Raw genomic sequence first — 7,496 nt, 5'->3', positions numbered from 1 at the left:
ACGTGTATATATTTCAGTTCTAAAACCTAGTTTTTATAATTTTGATAAGTGTCAAGTTTTATTTACTTTTCTTGTCATCTAACTTTCTTTCGGGGAGTTACTTTTCCTTGATAGTTAATTTCCCATGAACATATGAAAAGTTAAAAAAATATTAAGACAAAATTAACCTTATTTTATATTGATTTAAGGTATTAGTCTATTAATAAACGCAAAAACAAAATAAAAAATTATTGCCTTCTTTCTCCTACTTGATTTTTTCAATTACTTTAATAGATTTTTCGCAAGTTTTTTATTCCTAATTTTATTTTTCATATGCATATTTAATTATCTATGTAGTATACTATTTACATATTATCTTTATTTTTATTGTTTTTCACTCTTATCTTTTTCAGCATATTAACTGAAATTTTAATTTTATTATAGTCTTTATGATTTTTACGAGCAAAATGGAAAAAAATTAAAGTTTAGGTTAAACTCACTTATTTAATCATAACTTCTTCTTCTTCTTTTGCATGTTTTACCTTTAAATTATTTATAGTTTTGCTCGAAGGATTCCCCGGAATCAACATTTTTTATATTCTTACGAGTCAACCTTTAGCTAAAATAAAATGTGATTTCAAGAATTTTTAAATTTATTCCAAAACAAGTTTATATATACTTAATTTTATAAATTCATTATTATATTTAGAAATATATATATATATATATGCAAGACAAATTTGAAATAATTTTGCTTTCAATTAAAATTATAAATTAAAAATAATTTTAAAATTAACAATTAATATTTATTATTAAATATTAATCTAAATATTTGTTAATAATAAAGTTTATTATGAAAATTAAATACATGAATATTATTTTTTATTTAATAAGGGTAAATTCATAAATTATCGTTACATTTCTAAGAAAGTGCTTAATGAACCAAACGTGATGATGCAACTTTCATGAGATTTTAATCAATACTGTACAAGCCCATTTTGCCCGGGCCCAAATAACCCACTAAACCCATTAAATTACAGCCCAAATACCCCAAGCCCAAAAGAGCCCTAGCCCAATAAAAAAATCAGAAAAAAGGAAACCCTAGCCGTTCGGCCAACTCCCCTTTGCCCCCCATTTGCCTCTGACGACTCTGCAGCACCAGCCACTAACTCGGGTCACATCCACCGCCACTGGTACCTACAAACATTAACGAGACAAGACAGAAAGCAAGTAGCATGCAAACGGCTATTTAAAGCCAAATCCAAAACTATTATTTTTCGGACTTTTTTTTCAAATACGAAAAAAAATAGATTCAAGCATACAAAAAAAAAAATCAATAGTGAACAACAGGCAGACAAAAAAGAAACAAAAGGAAGAAATCGGAAATTTCAAAAAAAAAAAGGTTGATTCTACGTTCTTTTAATTGATTATTTTCATCTCACGAGTGCTTTCAACACACCCACACGCACAATACATATGCATATATAAAAAAAAGGAAGGGATATCAGTACCTTCTCAAGGTTCAGAGAAGCCAGAAGCCGAATGGTTTCCGTGGCTCGATTCGACCACCGAAGGGGCTTTTTGCTTGTGTAAAACACGAATCCGGAGAGAGAAGTACCAGGGGAATCGATTTAGCATCACTTTTGCACCTTCGACCGCCGTGCACGGCGGACGCCGGCTACGGATGGGCATCAATCTGGCGACCGGAAATCGTCCAGGCCGGAGGGATTTATTCCTCTCCCCTTTTTTTTCTCTGCACTGATGGAATGAAGTTTTTACAAAAAAAAATTTGCTTTTATAGCCTCCATGGTACGACGTCGTTTTGGGGCAAACGTTCAATACCAAAACGGCGTCGTTTCACGTCGAACCCGAAGACCCGACCCGCGAGCATCAGGATCCGCGCATTTCTGCTAAGAGGGATAATTGCTTGCGCTGTCCTTCCGCATTTCTGTTATGTTTAATCCAATCTTTTTTCTATTTATTAATTTAGTCTTGTAATTTTAACCTTTTTTTAATTTGATCCTCTGACCATTTGAGGGATAGATGTTGGAACGGTATCGTTTTGCGGATAGGGTATAATAGCGGAATCGGTCCCTTTATTTATTTCGCGTGTTTCATTAAGTTTTTCCCTTTATTTTTATTTTAAATCAGCCCTGAACTTTCATTCTACATTCAATTTACCCCCTTTTTAGTTATTTTTATTATTTTGTCATTGAAATTACTTGGTTGTTATCATTATCGTCATTACTATTATATTTTTATTATTTTCATCACTATTACTTATACATTATCATTACCTATTTCATTATTATTATACCACCATTATCGTCATTACTATTATTATTACCCTTTTTATACTATTGCTGCTATTATTATGATTCCTGATTTTACTATTATTAATGTATTCTTTACTTTATTATTATTATTATTTCTATTATTATTACTATTAATATTATTATTATTATTATATTTTAATCCATATTTATTTTATCTAGTTCTACTTACTTATTTATGTTTATGTTATTATTATAGTTCATGTGTTACCCATATTTATATTTACGTATGAATGCTAGTATTTTACTATTGCTTTTCTTATATTATTTTCATTGACATTTTACTTTTCATCATTTTGTATTTTTATTAACATTATTATTACTATTATTTATATTATTATCACCGTTAGTATTATATTTTAGCTATGTTACTATTATTTTTATATTTATTCTTACTATTATCATTATTACCACCACTATTATTTTTATTATCATATTATTGTCATTTTTTATCATATTATTATTTCCTATCCTTTATATATTATTATTGTTATTAACATACATTATTATTATTATCAATTTACTATTTCACTTTTATTATTATTACTATATTATTATTGTTATTATTATTTTCCATTATTATTAATACTAATATTAATTTTCTTATTATTACTATTATTAGTATCATCGGTATTATATTATTATTATTATTATTATTATTATTATTATTATTATTGTCTTTTATGTTATTCTTTTATCACTATTTTTATATTACTAATATTATCGTTTTCATTATTATTGCCATTTTATTTTGTCATGTTTTATATTTATTCGCTTATTTATTTATGTATTTGCTTATTTCATTTTCCCTACGCGTTTGTTTTATATTGTACTAGCCTTGTTTTTATTTCATCTTTTTTGCTCATACTATTGTCGCACCTATCATTATGTTGTTATACGTGTTAATATCGTAATTTACTTTTATATTTTACTATAAATTGCGTTATATTTTTTGCTCGATACCTCGAAATAATCCTTTCATAAAAGTAATATTCCGTATTTGGTAACTCGAGAAAACGTACCCTAACTTACTAGGTTTCGATTTTTTTCTCGTTTAACCTAAACAGCGGCATATTCTTTTAAATCACAATACGAGTCTTGAAATAAATGCTTACTCTCGAAGATACGAGGTGTTGTGTCCTAACTTACTGAATATGACATCTTGTTATCTTGAGATAAGAGCTTTTGCAAATAAAGGCAATATTCGGTATTAAGAAATTCGAGAAAACGTGCCCTAACTTACTGGGTTTCGACTTTTCTCGTTTACCCTAAATAACCGAACATCCTTTTTAAAAAAGTTAAAATACACAAATTTTACATAAAAGGCAAACTCACTCTCAAAAGCTCGAGATGTCGTGTCCTAACTTACTGGATGTGACATTTTATCACTTCGAGACGAGAAGGTCTTTAATATTCGAGTTTTTTACGAAGAGAGGGATCGTATTTCAATGTCTTTCAAGTTTTCAATCTTCGACACTAAGACACTATTTAATCAATTAGGTACCAATTTTAGGGTATATCGAGGGTGCTAATCCTTCCTCGTGTGTAACCGACTCCCGAACTCATTTTATGATTTTCGTAGACCAAAAAATTATCGTTTTAGTAAATCTTAACTTTTATTAAAATGATTAATTTGAGGTGACCCGATCACACCTCATCAAAAAAGGATTGGTGGCGACTCTCTCTATTCATTTTCATTTTCAAAATTTAAGTCGATTCTCGTTTTTTCAGAAAATGGTTACGACAAATACCTTCCAATGTATATCAAATGTTGTAAAGTCACATTCCTAGTTAGGGTATGCAATACAAACAAGAAGTAAGTTGAACTTGAATAATAATAGTAAGAAATCAGGAAATTACCGGGTAATGCTGTTTTTTGTAATTATTAATTATATATTATGCAATACATGCCTATTACCATTTTTTTTTTTGCAGAGAAGTTGAATGTGAATCTTCAAAAAGAAATATATATGTAATCTACTTTGATTCAGTATCATAAGATTATTACATCTCAAATTTCTTTAACAATGTTACGAAAAAAAATCTTCCATACCCAACTAAAACATCGATAAAACTTAAGTTTGTAGCAGTTTGTCCATAAATGCCGCAAATTTCTACCACCATAGATCTTTTTAATAATAAATATACTACTATTTAATTTTATACATTTTCCAATTACATATAATCACTAAATAATATCAAAGAATATAAAATTTTAACTGTATAAGATATGGCAAGATCAATTTTCTTTAAAAACATCAAGATGTCTTTATAAACATCATTTGATTATGTTGATACCAATATTATTGATTATAAAAATCAATTTGAAATTAACTAATCACAAATATTTAACATTAGTAATTATAACTAAATTATTTTTAATTTCAACATACATTGATTTGAACTCGTGTCAAACGATATATGATAAAAACTTTAATTACCTCTCCATATAAATCATGATAATAATATTTTTTATTTTTATTTTACCATTTTTTAATTTCATTACCCTCCATTATATTAATTTCAAATTTCAAGAATATTAATTGTGAATTTGTACAATTATCGCCCATAACATTTATATTTCTATAATTAAATGTTTAATTAAAATCACTAAAACAAATTAACATTTATATTAATATTATATCCAAACTATCTTAGGGTTCCAGGGGACATGGGTCGTATGGACCACACATGTGGCAAGCCGCATGGCCCTATCCTAGGCACGGTTTTACCTCGATTCACTTGTAAAAAAACACACACCTGACACCGGGATCTCGATCGACATTTCTTGCGCTCAAATCTAGGTTGATGCACCTAAAATAAGTCCTTCAAATGACATTTACACAAGAATTAATAATTGATTAAAGATTCATCAAGATTATTGAAAATTTCGATGAAAAATCAAGAAAAATCATTTAATCGATCGCAAGATTATCGTTAGAAAGAAAATTTATAAAGATTCAAGATCAAACTTCAGGATTTAATTGGGGGTTTCTAACGACGAGTATGATTCCAGTAGAAAAACAAGTTAATGGAGATTGGCATTGATTCAGAATAAGCAATAACAATTCACAGTAATGAAGAGAAAATATTTGCAAAGAAGATGGACAGGAAAAGGTAGAAGAAATAGGGAGGAGAAAATCAAAATTTTAGTTTGATTTGGAAAAGAAAGCAATAACTCATTTGTAATTAGGAAAAAGGACTATATATCTAAGGTTTTCAAACTTTAAGTGGTTGGATGAGAATTAACCCCTACTGCCGAAAATAAAATAAAATAAAATAAAATAAAGGAGAAAAGGGTATTTAGGGGGAGTTGGACATGTCTAACCATTGGCTACTGCCCTCCTCTTATTTCATTTTAACTTCAAATAATATCTATTTTAAGGAACCTCTTATATTGTGGGTTGTTACAAAAATCGATATGTATTTTGAAATGGCAACATTATTAATCAATTAATTCAACATGAATTCAATAATTGAGGGTACTAAATCATGTAAATCTCCTTATCCATTTCCTGCATTAATTCTTTAAATATTAATAGTTCCACAACAATTAAAACATTAAATTATTACTTGTATATCATAATATTTAAACTGATTTCAATAATTAAAATGTCAAATAAATTTTCTGCATTGGTTGGTTGTGTGTGTAATAATTAAGATATATTATAATTATTTACTAAAAATTAGTACAAAATTTATGCTATATTAATTAAAATATTTTAAATGTTTAAATGTTTCACAAATAATATGCATTTAATCATTATAGTGTTTAGATAAAATAAAATAAAAAGGAAGAGAATTTTATTCCTATAATAACTGTGATTAATTAATATATAATATTTTTAAAAGTTACTAAATAAATTGACTTCAATAAATTTAAAAGAGAAATTAAATTGTGGAAGTATTAATATTTAAAAGAATTTATGAAGCAAATAAATTATGGATTTGAATAATTAAATATTAATTCAGAAATTATTAATATACAATCAACTCAATGCAATGGATTTGAATATTTAAATATTATTTGCATCGTAAATTCTTTAAATATTAATAGTTCCACAATTTAATTCTCTTTTAAATTTATTGAAATCAATTTATTTAATAATTTTTAAAATTATGATATGAATCCTATTAACTTTTAATTGTTACATTTAGTTCCAAAACAACCTCTTATAGTAATTATGGATTTGAATAAAATCTTTAAAATATTTATTAAATTCAATATGGCACAAATACTTATTTTTAATCATTTAATTTAACAAACATTACGAATTTTAAAATTAATAAAATTTAATAGATATATATATATATATATATATATATATATATAATAAATACTTACATCTCACAGGATAAGAAACTAGTCATCAGCTATTTTAATTCATTCCAACTTGTTCTGAAAAATAAAGCTTTTTCTCTATTTTTATCTTTGATCCCTCCACTTTCTTCGTTGCTTTAACAGTTTACTCACCGGCACAGGAAAACTCAAAGTTTTCAATTTCCGGCACCGAAAACTTCATATGTTGCCAAAATATACTTTTTTTAAAGATGATACATTTCTTTTTTATTTCATTAAAAAAGGGTTTCATAAAATAGAAGACATGCAAGCAAAAGAAAAGAAGAAATTTTTTTCTAAAATATATCTTAAAAAGAAGGTTTCTGACTTGCAGAAGCAGAAGTTCTGCAATCCTCTGCTCCTTTATTTATTTTTTTCCTTCTTGTTTCTGGGTATTTTTCTTTTACGTGTTGTCGTTGTGCTAGTTTCCTTCCTTTTCCCATGAATCACAGATTTTTTGGGAATGATTTTTGGAGGTAAAAAGAAATGTGTATGTATCAAGGAATAATGAAAGATTTTTCTAAGATCACTCCAAAATTTTCTCTTAAACGTCTGATGTTATTTTTTTACATATTTTCGAAAGGAAAGTTTTTTATTGATTTTTTGAAAGTTTTTTATTTATTTTTTCGAAAAATCTTTTTCTTTTCTTTGATTCTTGAACAGTTTCCAGATTTTTTTAATTTTATCTGAAATTCGAAAATGAAAATATATATATATATATATATATATATACTGCAGGGGTATCTTAAAATGAAAGAAAAATCATTTATATCTTTTAAAATTTTAAAATTTTAAATTAGTAAAAGGTAAAATTACACTTTGCATCTTAAAAATAATAAAATTTT

At 26.5% G+C, this 7,496-nt stretch overlaps 1 long non-coding RNA gene across 1 annotated transcript; it reads right to left on the bottom strand.

Moving 5' to 3' along the window:
• Nucleotides 1-917: 917 nt before the first annotated feature.
• Nucleotides 918-1,742, bottom strand: LOC128292886 (uncharacterized). Its single transcript, XR_008282856.1, has 2 exons — nt 1,491-1,742; nt 918-1,176 (listed from the first exon to the last, which is right to left on the bottom strand). It is a non-coding gene; the product is annotated as an uncharacterized LOC128292886 (long non-coding RNA).
• Nucleotides 1,743-7,496: the final 5,754 nt, after the last annotated feature.

The sequence above is a fragment of the Gossypium arboreum genome, chromosome 5 (assembly GCF_025698485.1).
Source record: "Gossypium arboreum isolate Shixiya-1 chromosome 5, ASM2569848v2, whole genome shotgun sequence".
Lineage (NCBI taxonomy): Eukaryota > Viridiplantae > Streptophyta > Magnoliopsida > Malvales > Malvaceae > Gossypium > Gossypium arboreum.
This window is presented reverse-complemented; position numbering and strand designations above follow the sequence as displayed.